Source organism: Eupeodes corollae, chromosome 1, assembly GCF_945859685.1.
Source record: "Eupeodes corollae chromosome 1, idEupCoro1.1, whole genome shotgun sequence".
NCBI lineage: Eukaryota > Metazoa > Arthropoda > Insecta > Diptera > Syrphidae > Eupeodes > Eupeodes corollae.
The window spans coordinates 180,483,386-180,498,800 of NC_079147.1; positions in this window are offsets into that span (position 1 = coordinate 180,483,386).

Below are 15,415 nucleotides of genomic sequence, written 5' to 3' on the forward strand. Positions count from 1 at the left end.
GTTTGAGTTGTGTGAGGTTGTGAAATGTAGATGGCGGTGTACGTTTTAGAAAAGTTGTGCCAAACTAACTGGATTGAGAAGATTTAAAATTATTTAGTAGAGAAGCCATAGAGGATATATATTATGAAATTGATGCTTCTGGATTTTTCTGCAAATTATTACTACCCGATGAATCCGATCCCGACGTGTTCGAGGCCGACTTCATCTTCGAGATTTTGGAATTTCCTGGTTAGAGCCAAGTTCGCATTGCAGTTCGAGGGTGCGCCTATACTTTCTGCATGATTTTTTCTGTTTTTAGCGAAACTTTTCATAAAAATCATAGAATTTGTGTGTCATATATTAGTTTTAGCACAGTTTTCACTAAAATTATTGCAAATTATTTTTCTTAAATTATTGTAAATTATTTTTTTTAAATTATTGCATTAATTTTTCTTAAATTATTGCAATAATTTTTCAATTTTTGAACATCGGATCGTTTTTTAAACGGCTGAGTTCACCTCATAGTTATTTCCCCTGCGGTTGAGCAAGATGGTCACAAAATCCATAACTAATTTCATAATAGCTTGGCTACATAAGCAAGCTTATTTTTATATACAAAATCCTCTCAATTTAGCTTTTAGGCCGAAAGAGAGCAAACCCATTAAGTGGCTACTCTCGGTAATATATTTCCTCTATAACAAAAGTGATGAATTTTAATCGTTCATAAACATACCATAACTAAACTATTGATTCAACAGGGAGCGGTTAACTCGCCGATCTTATTTAACATTTACACCAGTGATCTGATAGTAAGTCTGACTCAGGCAATAGCGTACGCTGACGACCTTATTGGGTACAGAACGGCCCCAAAAATTGAGGTTATCAAGACACTTTTTAGGGTGACTTCGACAAGATTCAGCAATATTGCGATGATTGGAAGTTAAAAAATAACTTTCAGAAATGCAAAACTATTCTGTTCAGGACTCCGCTGTTTAGAGCCTCAAGGGTTACGAGAAAGAACTGGAAAAATCTAGCGATCGTTGGACCAAATAAAAGTGTAGTAAATTACCTTGACATTTGGTTGGATCAGTACTTGTATTTCGTAAGACATATGAGTGCTGCTCTGGCCAGAGCTAGGAGAGTCTTTGCCCTGACAAAACGGTTGTTTTTAAACAGCTCCATGGCCCTTATCCGGCCGATGATTGTCTATGGATCCCCGGTATGGTTCAACGTTGGCCCATCTCAAATTCAAAATATTCGGGTGTTTGAGAGACAATGTCTGCGACGTTCCCTTGGAGTACAAAGTACACCAGAGTCGGAGTATAAACATTACTATTCCAACCAGGTTCTATACAACAGAGCCAACATAAAAGAATAGATAATTTCTTGCTGCAGCTTGGTAGGGGCGATGTCATCGACTAACAACTTAATTTTTGGGGCTTACTACCTCAACAAATGAGTACTACGAAATTGCAAGTTTAAGTGGCAACATTCAGCCCGAAGCTTTTCTCTTTTTACACAATCGAGGGCTGATACAAGATAGGGAGGTGGTTCCGCTAATCTACTACGTCCGAAATCTAGCCTTAAGATGGTTTTAAGATTTTGATAAAATTAAAAAAAAAACTATTTATACAACTTGTAATTAAAGTTACTGTGTTTTGTTTATTAACATGGTGAAAAACATAAAATTGAAATGACGGTCAGTTAATATTTCTAAGATTACTGATAATTTTCTAAGGTGGATTGACAGAGCAGGAGAATGAAATATAAATAAAATTCAATATTCATTCTCATTTAGCAATCAAATGAGGTTTTTCATTTCTTTTCTCCCCTTTTCAATTGTGTGATAGAGACAAGATATTATAACGGATTTTTAAGAACAGTTAAAAGCAAGCATTTTTTACTATGGGAGGGCATAGATTATAGTAATGTTCGTGATCTAAGATCGAATTTTCAGTCTGTATACATCCACATTAATTCTAACAGACCAGCTGTTTTGGCATTGAGTGAAACACAAGTAGGTGAAGATTCCGAATTCCGATCCTGCTGAATTTTTTATTCATGGGTATTGCTTAGTGCCATTTTTCTTCTCACACCATGGTGTCGCCGTATATATTAGGAATGATGCATATCAACTTTTACCACAATACGGTCATTGTACCAACTCCCTTTTTAATTTCATGTGGTTAAAACTTTCCGTGAATAAGCACATCATTCACTATTGTTTTCTTTATCGGAGCCCAAACCTGGACAGAGTTTCAACTTCTCAGGAATTTGATGCTCTGTCTGATTCCATACAAAGAATTGTCTCCCTGTATACTCACACTGAAATCGTTATTACGGGCGATTTCAATGTTCACAATTCTTCGTGGCTTCGCCATTCGGGCCAGACAACGCCCGAAGGAATGTGTGCTGAGATTTTTGCTGAGTTTAACCATCTTACTCAGCTTGTCAATGAGCCTACTCGTATATCAGACGTTAACGGCCGAGCAGAAAATACCCTTGACTTGTTGCTCACTTCTGATCCTGACAAGTACACAATCAGTGTATTGACGCCTCTAGGCACATCGGACCGCAGTGTCATATCTGCTAATTTCTCGTGTCAAACAAATCCAGTTAAAGAAAGAGCTCCAAAGAGAACCGTTTGGCAGTACGAGAAAGCCATCTGGGACGGTCTCAATAATTTCTTCAGGATCTTTAACTGGTCGCTATGCTTCCTCGATAGCGACGTAGACTCCATTTTCATTTTGGAATGTAAACGTTTATCCCGAATAGGGTTAAAAGTATTAAATCCAAGGTTAAATCATGGTTCCATTCGAGCTGCAAAGAGGTTATCAAGGAGAAAGAGGTGAGCATCCGGTGTTTTAAAGCCAACCCAACTGAGGAAAACCAAACCGGAAAAAGTTTAAGCAAGCCAGGAAGGCCTGCAACGCCTATATTCGAAGCACCAAATTTTTAAATGAACAAAAATTACGGCGAAAAATACTGCAATGTCCCAAAGGCAGTAAGAATTTTTGGTCATTTGTAAAAAACATGAGGAATTCTTCCTCTTCCTCGGTTCCTACGCTTGTTGTCAATGACACTTTTTTAGTTAGCTCTATTGATAAAGCCAACTTATTTGCAAGGCAGTTCGCCAAAAGTTCCACCTTACCAGAAAGTGTCATGACTCCCCCAGTGCTTGAACGCGTAAATGATTCTATGGGACCAATCTTTTTTCGTACTCAAACTATGACGAGAGTTCTTGAAGATCTCAACATTCATAAATCCGCTGGCCCAGATGGTATCCCTGCTATTATTCTGAGGTTCTTCGACGCTAGCAAAACCACTGCGTAAGCTTTTCCATCTATCCTATTCTTCCGGGCTCGTTCCAAATAGTTGGAAAACTGCATTTGTTCAGCCAATCCCAATAGGAATCTTCTTCTCTCACAAATTACCGACCGATAGCACTAACGTCCCTTCTTTCTAAGGTCATGAAAACGCTGATTAATTATCAGCTTAAGAAATATCTTGAGGAACGGAAGCTTCTTAATGACTGGAAATACTGCTTTCGTAGGTCCACTGGTGATCTCATGGTTCATCTCACCGAACAGTGGAACAAATCTTTACATAGTTTTGGAGAAAGTAAGATTATTGCACTTGATATTTCACAGGCATTTGGTAAAGTCTGGCATCTTGCTCTCTTATGCGAAAATGCGTGCTTTCGGTATCGACGAATCTCTTCTTCGTTGGATTAGAAATTTTCTTTCGAACCGTTCAATAAAAGTTGTTTTGGACGGATTCAAGTCTGAAACTCATAAAATAAACGCTGGTGTGCCCCAGGGCTCCGTTTTGTCTCCGACCCTCTTCCTCATTTTTATAAATAATCTCCTGTCTGCTACTTCTAATTCAATACATTGTTTTGCTGACGATAGCACTCTTAGCTTTTCATATTCGTTTCCTGTCTCACAACCCTCCTCTTCGGATGTGGAACTGCAACGGGAAAATGTGATTAGCTCATTAAATTCCGACCTACACAGCATTGTACAATGGGGAATAAAAAATCGTGTGGAATTTAATGCTTCGAAAACGCAATGCTGTCTTGCATCGGTAAAGCGAGATAAACCCTCTTTGCCACTATCTATGAGTGGCACTTGCATCAACGAAACGGAAAATCTTGACATCCTCGAAATGTGCATCGGCAACCACCTTTTGTGGAGCGATCACATACGCGATGTTGCCAAAAATGCCGCAAGATGTCTAGGTTTTTTGAGACGTTGCAAGAAATTTTTCTCTTCGTCTGATCTGGCTACAACCTACAAAACCTATATACGTCTGAAACTTGAATATAACTCTCATCTGTGGCCTGGTGTTCCAGTAACTTATTTAACCCTCTTGGACAGTATTCAAAAAAGAGCTTTTAAAATGATTGGTGACATTAACAGCATCAACTCGTTTACATCACTCGAACATCGACGCAAGGTTTCTTGCCTCACCCGTTTTTACCGTTATTTTAACGGATTTTGCTCTAGTGAAATAGCCAGTTGCATTCCTCCCCTTAAACAATTTAACTGTAATACTCGCGCTTCTAGGAATGCCCATCAGTTTACCCTTGAGCCCAACTTCGGCCGTACTATGAAGTACAGAGATTCTTTTTTTAGCCGTACTACGCGAACTTGGAACGCCTTGCCACGCACTATCTTTGCCTGTCATTGCAATGTTCAGAAATTTAAAACCAATGTACACCGACACCTCCTATCCAACCCTTCCCTTTTTTCCTAATGCTCACACTGTGTCTTTGGCATATTAAAGGTATAAAAAAACCCTTTTAGTGTTTGCTAATTATAAAAAATATGATAAAATAAGTTTGATTTCAATATTAGTTTTTGTCGACGAGATTTTTAGTCCAGTAGAATTTTAGATAACAGAATGTTTTTTTTTTCTAAATCCATTTTTTTTGTTAACAGCACAATTTAGCACAGAATTATATAATTTTGAAGTCAATACTTTTATTTAATCACGAGATATCGAGAATTAAACATCAATTTTTACCAATTTTGTGCAGTATTGTTGGTAGTTAGATTTATATACAAATTTTACAGAATGTTGAAAACTACATTCCGTTATTGGTTCAAGAGATGTTTTTTCAGTCAACCAAAATGTTCACTTTTTGTTTTAAATATCTACATATAGTAAACAAAAAATATCAACTCAATTTTTCTAAAAGTCAAAACTTATTTGAAGTCAATATTTCTACCGAAAAAAGCTTTCCGAACACAGACATTTCTTTAAAAATCTTCTGTTTAGATTCTTGGGACGTTAAACGTCGAGAATAATTGTCGGCTATTGGTTTTTTTACTTGTTAAATATAGTTACAAGTTTTGCTTTATTCAGAAATTCAATGATGTTTTTTATGCATGTTTGTTAGGCTAGGATTTTTTAAGACTTTCATATACAGAATTATTTTTGATTTTTTTTTGCAATTATGATGGGCTTCCACAATAGACAAAGTTCCAAAATATGTTTTAGATCAGAGCAGTTCTTGTTTTCAAAAGATTGGTCACAGCCTTAGTATAGCTTGTAGAAAAGCAAATGCTTTAATAAAGCATGGTAGGGAGTTTGGGTAGTCTTTTGGTTGGCAGATTGCTAAGTCTTGATTCTTAAAGAATTGTAGCGATGACGGATGGAATTCGTTTTTTTAATTTTTGATTTGTTGTTATTTTTCTGTCGTTATTGATGAATGAGATCTTGGAGAATACTAGTTTTGCGAGTATTCTTAATGTCTATTTCTCGTTTTTGTGACAGTCTCAACCTTAACTGGAATAGGATATCGAATGAACGGATATACACATTTATGAAAATTGCTATTTGCAACTAGATATAGTAACATTATAATGAAATTATAGTTTACACGTATTCTTGTAAAAGAAAACAATTGGATTTTAAAAATTGGTAAGATTTAATTTTCCCTTTTTGATAATAATAATAATTGTTATCAGAACCATGAGTCATGAAAGTGCAACTGACAGAGATAGCATAGAAAAAGAACTATTTGATCTTGACATCAAGCAGCTGGCTTAATTTGTTGAAAACACAAAAAAACTTTTCGTTAACTGCAATTTCTGACATTATGACCTTACTAAATTAGTTAATTGAAATGAATAAACTGTTTATTTTTACAAAGAACGCGACGGTCAAACATCAAAATAGAAAAAAACCAAAATTCTTAATTTATGATCGATTAAATGAACACTTTAATTTATTGATTATGTAATTTTTTGTCACAGTTAATTACAAAGGCAAAGTAAAAAAACTGTTGCCTTGACTTTTAGAACTAACAGAATGCTGACCGCGATCTGTTAAAAGTATCAGAATCCGGCCAGTGCTTTTAAAATATCAAATGCAATAATATTACTTTCTCCAAAACCCTTTAAAAATGTGCTGCACTGTTCGGCGAGATGAACCATGAGATCACTAGTGGACCTATTGCTGCGAAAGCCGTACTGTCGGTCATTAAGAAGCTTTCGATCTTCAAGATATATCTTGACCTGATATTTAATCGGCAACCTAGATGCTTGGCCATATTATAAATGTCTGGTAAGTGCGAAGTTGAATATATGTACACAAAGTTTCTTTTGCATTTGAGGAATCTGAATTTAAATTTGAAGGTATGAATACTTTTGACATTGATTAATTAATCAATTAGTAAGCATTTCTTTAAAAGAATTATATAAATTTGTTGCAAATAGCAGTACAAACATAGATAGTGCGAAATTTTATTTGCGACGTATAGAAACTTGCAAGTTTTGCATTCGTAAAAAATTCGAACTTGAAATTATAATCAAAAATGAAATTACAACTGTAGAGGAGTCGAAAAAAGTGGGTCCCTCGATTTAGTCCGTCTGTCTGTCAAACCCCTACGTCGTCCCAAAACTGTGGGCCGATTGAGTTCAACATGGAAATTAAGATTTCAACACGTTATATTTAAAATGTTTGTTTTGCTACAGAAGGGTACCCACCTTAGAACCGTTATTTTGTTGTTAAGTTTTCTTAAGAACTAATGAACCAATTTTAATGATATTTTTTCTAAATTATATTTGATGAACGAAAATGTCAAATTTTTACTTTTTGGATTAAAAAAATAATAATTTTTTGTTTTTCAAATTTGATAATTTGAAAACTTGTGAATATTTTGTTTGCGAAAATTTATCTAATTTATTAATTGATAATCCCGTGCCGTTGCACAACCGTAGGTTCAAATTACGAAGCAAAATTACCGAAAACCCAACCTTCAGTTGTAAATTAATTAATCCAATGAGTTCAAAAACTCAGTTAGATAATTTACAGCTTCGGTATAGCATCACAAACTGTATGATATTTGTATGACACCAAGTCAGAAATTTTATTCGCTTGCATCCCCATTTTTGCTGCTAAAATTGCTCTCTCTGCCAGCCACTCATGATTTGTAAATTGTCTTTGTACATTGGGAAATATCTGGTCAATGAGAGCATCTTGTGAAGCAATAATCGTGCAGAAATCGACCGGTAATTTAATCCACCAGTTTCGTCTGAAGTAACTTTTCCGTCGTCTATATGTACCAGCTGTTTTGTTAATAGGCCATGAATCATGTTTGTTGTAACAATATCAATCAACATTTGATCAGTAGAGGGATCTTAAATTTCCGCAGAAATTATACTGTCGATTTCCGCAAGACGTATTTTATCGACTAAAAAAACCAAAATGTGAGCTTGAGGTAATCTCCGCTTTTGCCATTCAACCGGAAACGTGTAATTTTGTAATGAAATTTATCAAAGATTCCAATTTTTGTCTGAATACACGTGCTGTTATGTCATGGCGATGTATTGCATTTTGGCCAGGCAATAGGAAAGATGTAATCTCTCACCATTTCGGATTACCCGTGAGCGTGATAAATAAACACTGCCGCCCATATTCGCGGTCGTACATAAGTCAGTGTTACCGATTTGAGCGGCGTTGTCGAGCGATAGTGATGATAGCGTCTCGTAGGTGAATATACATATTCTTCCGCTGGCAGTTTTTTTTTAATTAAATCTCAAGTATCGTAATCGTTCGCTCTCTATCTTTACGTACATGTCGACCATGAATTGTTGACAAAGCTCACGACATCGTAGAATAACTTTGATCTGATCGCGTCTAATCATCAACCGATACGCATAAAAATCCATCGAGCTGGCATTCTTATTTGTTTCGGGGCCTGTTGCGGGATCTCATAGTTAAATATTTATGCAATACCCGTCCCTTCCAAACATTAGCGGGTATTGGAGAGCGTCATATGAACGGTGTGTATCAGCAATACACTGTAAATTATTATTTCTTCTACAAATCACGATTTCTCCAGTAGCTGTACGATCGCCAACCATGATTATATTTAGCAACATCGTCAATAACAGGTGCATTAAATCTACGAATATGCTCTCCAACGTTTGTTTTATCAGGATTGATGACCGTAGCGTGATTATCACTATGTAATTTGTGCATGTGTGATTTGAATATTTTCAACAATTCATTGTGCTCATTCAATAGTGTATCCTGATCGCTGACGATGCGTCTGGCAAAAAGTAAGTCAAGGTTATAACAGCCACAACGTGCATCCACACGTTTATCTTCACCGCCCATAAAGTAAATTTGTAAAAATGTAGGTGCTTCATTCGGCATTGGCAGCAGTTAGCCCATTTTGTGATAAATTTGGCCTTTGTTGTTAGCATTATTCTTAACTATTTCTATTGCTCCGAACCACGTCATTTGAAAACACGAATTGAATGTTCTAATTGAATTTAGGAACAGATTAAAATCTGGATCGGTGGTGTTTCAATTGCAGGTAATTGCACATTTCCTGATGAACAACACATCCCGTGTGTTTCATTTTTAAACTGAAGAGCTTTACGATGCGGACATTCCTCGTCCATAGCACCAATTTGAAGGAGCTAATATTAAATAACCAGTCTCATACTCGAATGCTAGGCGAAGAAATAAATTATGTATACGTAATTTATCGATGAACCTGTTGACGCTACTGGTCACCAGGGCTGTCGTTTCACTTTTTGATCCTGCAGTACTTTCAGAAAAATATAGCAGTACGGGGCACTACAGCAAATAAAACAGGAAATTTGTCTATATTATATATAATATAATAAAAGATTAAAAAACCGTATCAAGAATTCAGTGCTTCGGTTAAATTAAGTACATTATGTTTCAATTTCAAAACAAATACTTTATGTATAAAGTTTACAATTTAAAATTATATAAAAGGAACACGTTTTGACAAGGCTTTTAAAATGTTTTACATTTTTTTTAAAAACATATACATATATTAATATTATTTTTAAAAACATTTATTAGGATTTTTGCATTCTTTGAAAAAGTAAATAAAACTGTACCTACTGCAAAACTCAATAAATTACTATATCAAACAATTAGATTTAATTTCAAAAACATTAATACTAGAATCATCGTTTGCTCTCATCAGTATTACGGCTTTAGGGCCGATGTAGATATTTTAAACATTTAAATGAATATTTGTTTCATTGAAGTCAACGTCAATAGAGCGGTCTGTTAAAAAATTTCGTTTGATGAAGTTTGACAAGAGGTTTTCATAGAAACCTTTTACGGTGCTCATTAAAGTATGAATTCTAGGCTTTTCAGCTTGAAATTCCGTATTTATTTGTTTTTTTTTTAGTTTTAGTACATAACTTAAATAAGTTAAATATATTTTGTTTGTGTCATAAAGTTCGGAATTAATTGATTTTGCCAAATCAGAATCCCCTTCGAAATCAGACTCAAGAAAAAAATGTTTAAGAGGCACCAAATCAAATAATATATAAAATACAACAAAACTTACTTGTCCATGATATTTTTATTTTAAAAAGATATATGTAGCTCTATATAATTAACTTTTATTAAAGGATCTTCGTTTAATGAAAAAAATATCTACTTTTTCTCTCGTTAGAGAGATTAAAAGACCGTTTTGATTTTAAATTTAATGTGATCTTTATTCAAAGCATCTGACCCCTTACCACTGGTGGGGGGAAGTCTTCCGCTATACGTTGTATCTTTCTTCAGTTCTAAACTAAGAATCAATCGATTCTCGATACATCATTAGGTTTTATACTATTTGATTGTTTATGCAGCATTTCATATGCGCATAGTTTTTATAATATTGATACACTTTTTACAGAGGGTAAAAAGTGTTTATTCATAATTTATTTATCTTTTGTTTATTCTTGGTTGAATTTAAAGTCAAGATTTTATGGTCACACAAGTGGAATCGGATATAAAAATAATTGCTTACGCAGTATTTCATATGCGCATTTTGTTTATAATGTTGATACACTTTTTACAGAGGGTAAAAAGTGTTAATTCATATTTTATTTATCTTTGTTTATTTTGGGTTGAATTTAAAGTCAAGATTTTGTGTGGGTATTTTATTTCTAAATAACTAAACACATACTAAACATATTTTTAAATAAAATTAATTTTAAAACTGCCCTAACAATTTTTCAAATTATTGTTTTTTCTTGAGAAATCGAATGGAGTTTTACAATCATTAATTGCGACTCAGTAGTTGATTTTATTTTATTCTTTCATTCAGGAGACGAACAATAATTTAGTGGAAGCGTTTCAAACTTTAAGAACCCATTGCAAATGACATTAATAGTAAATAAGTTTTAGATTTTGGCATTCTAAAAATCATAGATCATTTTTCATATAATAACTTTTGTAGTTGTTAACACAAAACAAGTCAATATCAATGTTTTTTTCCGAAATGCGGAGGAAATTTTTGATATAATTATTAATGGTCTTATCAAAGTTTTAATTTCTAAAACTTCTCTTCGACATACTTCTAAAAACCGTCTTTCCATAATTTAAGATATCGAAAGACTTCCATTTAAAAAGTAGAAAACCCATGGCACAGACGAATAAAATCAGTTTCCCCCCTAAAAACTGCAGTCTATATCCATGTGAAGCAGACAAATCTTTTAAAGTACAACAATAAAATACCAAACAAAAATACTCACTTCAAAATATTTTTTACCTATACTTATTGAAAGATGATGTACCACTTCGTCATCTAAATAAATAATAGAAAAATCTAATAAAAATGCTGCACTTTCTGCCGTCGCGGCGATGGAAGCTTCCATAGCTCATTTCTTCATCTGAGTTCTGTTTGATTTTCTTTGTAAGCCTTGGAAAGCGTGCTTCGAGTAAGAATTTAAAATATTTATTCTTTTTCGATCAAAAATCAAAATACAATCATGAGTCCTCTGTGTCGCAAGTTGCAACACACCCACCCTTCCGCTCAACAATGGGGGGACACACTTCTCGAATTAACGTTTGATAAGCATCTCCTGATGAGGTGGGCGTTGTTTGGCAATCCCATCAGACTAATAAAATGGTCGGATTGATGATGACTTGCTCTATTATTAAATGAAAGGTATGTGATTTCAGGTCCTTTTTTCTCCATGATGCCAATACCAACATCAAACTGTTAAAGAGGGTTGAAATAGACGAATTGTTGCTTTTGAAGTACATATAATTTGCCACTTTATTCAATGTGGGTATAGCGCGTTTTTGAAAATTCAAGAGTGAAAAAATGCATGCATACATTTTTGATTCAAGGATAATTTCATTATCAAGGGTTTTGCCAAGTTAATTGGTAATAATTCATGCTGAGTGGGATTTGACGAGGGATGTTTAGCAATTTTCTTTTTCAATATCGTAGTTTATACTCACCATCGAACAAAGCTGCTAATCGGGCCAAGCGAAGTTCAAAAAGAAAGAAAAACTTCAATTATGTTCGGTTGCCAGGTGATTTGTGTGAAAAATTTGGGAGAGGTGGTGGATGCTGCATGCTTCCATCCATCTAGATGACTCGAACCCACTCAATTTGTATTATGACATAGGTAAAGAGCTTTCTTTGATATCCTTTTTGTCTGTTGTATTTTATTTTGTTGTTGTCCTTTGTTGTCTCTCGATTTAATAAATGTCACAGCGTGAGTTTATTTATGTTGAAATAATATCTATCTTCAAATATTTGTAAAATAGGTGTTAAAAAGGTATAAATAAGTGCGTTTGCGTTGCATCTTTTCATCCCGTCAAGTGTTTGGATGAATTGTAATCCTATGTAATGTGATTTTCGGCTTTATGTTTTTTGTTTTTTTTTACCTTCTTCTATTGAGAATTACATTGGAATTTTATTTTATAATTAATGTTTGTTTTTAAGCTGATGTAGCTTTAGTGGGTAAGGTGCAATGGGTGAAATTTATAATAGCATCAAAGAGAGTTTTTTTACATAGCTAAATCAAAACTGATTTAAATAGAAGTTAAACAATGTAAGAGTTATATGCATCTCACTTAAATAAGATGGCGCTACAGTCCGGGCAAACCTGGGCCTCAACCAACATGCGTCCTAAGCCAGTTCGGATCCTAGATAGCTGTCTCCACTTTTGCTCGTCAAATTAATTAAGGTCCTGTTCCACCTGCTAACGACATCTAAATCGACTTCTTTGACTAAAAAAATTAATGACTTGCATCCACGTGCCGATTTTAGTAGCATTTCTCAAAAGTTTTTATTTCTTACATATGAACAAATGCAAATTGGATGAATTAAATATACTTGAAGTTAATATCTTCTATTGTTCACGAGATATCTAGAACCGAACAATACTTTTTACTAATTTTGTGTACATTTTATTAAAAAACTGACTGTTGGATTCTTATACAAAATTTTGAATGTCGAAAACAATATTTTCTGTGAGATAAAAATAGTTTAAAGCCAACATTTTTAAATGTTGAAAATATACTTGAGTTGAAAAAAAATGTTTACAAAGTTTTAGTATTGTTTTTTTAGGTTTTATTTTTTGTAAAAAAACTGTCAATTCAATTTTTCTCAAAACTTTACTAGATGTTGAAAACGCTTATCTTCCTTGTATTTTTATTTGTATTTATTTATTTCAAAATCGGTTACAAAGTAGGACATAAGTCTTATAAAGTTTTGCAGCCTTTAAATTAATTTATTTTGATTAAAATTTAAATTTTTAATAAAAAAAAGAGAAAAAAGAAGGGTTCTATGTACAAATATATAATTTAAATGTGAAAATGTAAAAAAGAGAAAATAAAGAAGAGAAAAATCATAAAATAAATATTATTAACGATTTGCCAAATAATTAAACACTAAAGATTTAAACCTATTCGCTCTTCTTATACTTCTCATCGCGGTGGGCAGGGAGTTCCAAAGGCGTGTAACATGGAGAAAAAATTGACGTTCAGTAATAAAATATTTAAATCGAGGTTGTATAAGGACAAAAGACCTTGATGAGCTTTGCACACATTATTTTGGAGATAAAATCATTTTTTGTTGCTAAAATGTTCGAGGTGACATATATTTTTTTCATTTTTTATTTATTTACAAGAAACGTTAATTGGATTTTTTTCCAAAAATATATTTCTTTGGTATCACGTTACAATAAAAAGGGTAATTTTTTAGCTATCCTTATGGCAACACTGGTTTAAACAGCTGACTCACGTTTCGCGTTTTGTTTCACTGTCAAACATCTTTAATTTGGTCTACAATTAAACCATGAATCGTCTTACAAACTAACAACGCTAACAAATTATTGAGTTTTATAATCAAAATGTGTGCTCTGTTAAGAAAGTACATCGCCCGCTTCTTCCATTTTATAGTCTATTCAGCGATGAACCTCATTTTCTGAAAGCATTGGAAGCTACCAAAGACTATACCAACATTGGTATAAGCAGATGGACCATTTGAGGCGCAGTCAAACATAAAGTTATATGAACCCTACTATTGATTCAAATAAAGATTTCATGTATTTTTTTGAATTGTATGTGTTTTGTTTTTTGTTGAAAAAACTTTCCTGTAGCTTTTAAGAATTCACACTTTATGTATGTTTTCTCAAAGCGTAATTGTAACCAACGTGCAATTTAAGTAGGTCATTTTAATTTGCCGAATATTAATTCGGACTTTGATTCAGAGTTATTCTTGTTCCATTTAAATTATTGAGTTATTTCAATCTCGTTACTTGTCTAACTCTTATGGCTCTCCAAAGAAAGCAATACATAGATCTTTTTGTTTTTAAAAGTAAAATGTTAAATGCATCCAAACCTCCTTGGTGTAATAGACGGTTTATTAATCTTAGTAATAAAAGGAACAAAGTTTATAAATCATTGCGAAAATCTTTATCTAATATCACTTTGTGCAATATTTACATTGTATCGGAACAAAATGTCAATGTCCTTAATAAATTTGTATACAAAAATTATGTTTACTCAGTGGAATCCAACTTGAAAAAGAACAATAAATGTTTTTGGAGTTTCATTAAAAATAAAAGAAAATCAAATGGAAATTCCAAAAATATGTAACTTATAAGAGTCTACCCGATATTTGTAACGCATTTTCTGAGTTTTTCATAACCAATTTTATTGACTAACAATAAAGCCGGTTATGCCGGCTCGCGCCCTTGGAGTTAGATCAAGGACTTGGTCACTTTAGGTTGAAGGTCGTGCGTTAGGTTGACGACCTATCAGTAAATTATCTTCAATACCCAAATTATTTAAAAAAATAGTTTGTGATAAAATAATTTGCATACAAAAAAACATATCCAGCACGGGTTTCTATCAGGCAGATCAACAAAATCCAATCTTACTATTTTAACAAATTTTATTATAAATTCAGTACAAAATTGTAATCAAGTTGACATTATCTACACTAATTTTACTAAGGAGTTTGAAAGGGTGCATCATAAAATCTGCAAGAATTAGAATTTATAGGATTTCGTTTAAGCATGCTTAAATGGTTATTGACTTATCTTACAGGACGAAGTCAACAAGTTTGAATAGATTCGAATATATCAAATCCATTTTCTATCACATCAGGCGTTCGGTCCATTGTTGTTCCTTATACATATGTATATTAATTAACGACCTCCCTGATATCCTAACAAAATCAATGGGTCTTCTGTTTACAGATAACCTCAATTTGTTTAAATGTATTCAAGGTTCAACCGACTGCGCGCTTCTTCAAAATGATATCACCAATTAATGAATGGTGCAAAACCAATCTATTGAGCCTTAATATTTCCAAATGTGAGCGTTTTTCTTTTACCCGTCGTTTATTACCTATTGTTTTTAATTACAACATTCAAAATGGTTTAATCAATAGAGTTTCGATGAAAAAGGATCTAACCCCATGTTGGACTTCGTCTCACGTAACTCTTTCGGTTTAAAGGATCCTTACGTTAACGTTGCAAATGTAAGGTCCAACCTGGAATACTGCTGCGTAGTATGGTCCCACATTATGATAGCCATATAAAAGTTGAATCGAAAGAGTTCTCAAAAAATTAGCAAGTTTTGTAGCAATTAAACTAGGATTGAATGCTTTCGTACAGTATTAGGTGTCAGCTTA